We start from the raw sequence: 751 nt of genomic DNA, 5'->3' as shown, positions 1-751 counted from the left end.
TATTCTCAGAAGATTCTGTCAGAATTGTACCTAGAGCACATCGTGAGGTTACACGGGGTGCCACTGTCTATCACGTCTGATCGTGATACCTGCTTCAATGCACGGTATTGGAGGAGTTTCCAGGAAGCCATGGGAACAGATCTAAATTTTAGCACTGCATTTCATCCCCAGACGGATGGACAATCTGAAAGAGTTATTCAGATTCTGGAGGATATGCTTCGTGCTTGTATTCTGGAATTTGGTGGAAACTGGAAGAAATACCTGCATCTAGCTGAGTTCGCTTACAATAACAGCTATCAGGCCAGTATCGGTATGGCACCGTTCAAGGCGTTGTATGGTCGTCCTTGTAGGTCACCCATTTGTTGGTTGGAACCGGAGGATAGACTTACAACTGGACCGGATGTCATTCAAGAGAATGACGAGAAGATAGCTGTGATTTGAGAACGCCTGTTGACAGCTCAAAGTCGACAGAAGAGCTATGCTGACAGAAGGCGTAGGCCTTTGGAATTCCAAGAAGGCGACTTTGTTCTGTTGAAGGTTTCCCCACGTAAGGGAGTTACTCGGTTTGGTGTGAAAGGGAAGCTTGCGCCAAGGTATATTGGACCATTCTCGATCGTGCAGCGAGTCAGTGTTGTGGTGTATCGTCTTGCACTGCCGCCTGAATTATCTCATGTGCATGACGTGTTCCATGTCTCCATGCTTCGGAAATGTCAACCTGAGCCGGAAGCAGTAGTGCAGTGGTTTGACGTTC

This window comes from Morus notabilis, unplaced genomic scaffold (assembly GCF_000414095.1).
Source record: "Morus notabilis unplaced genomic scaffold, ASM41409v2 Scaffold234, whole genome shotgun sequence".
In the NCBI taxonomy this organism is placed as follows: Eukaryota; Viridiplantae; Streptophyta; class Magnoliopsida; order Rosales; family Moraceae; genus Morus; species Morus notabilis.
This window is presented reverse-complemented; position numbering follows the sequence as displayed.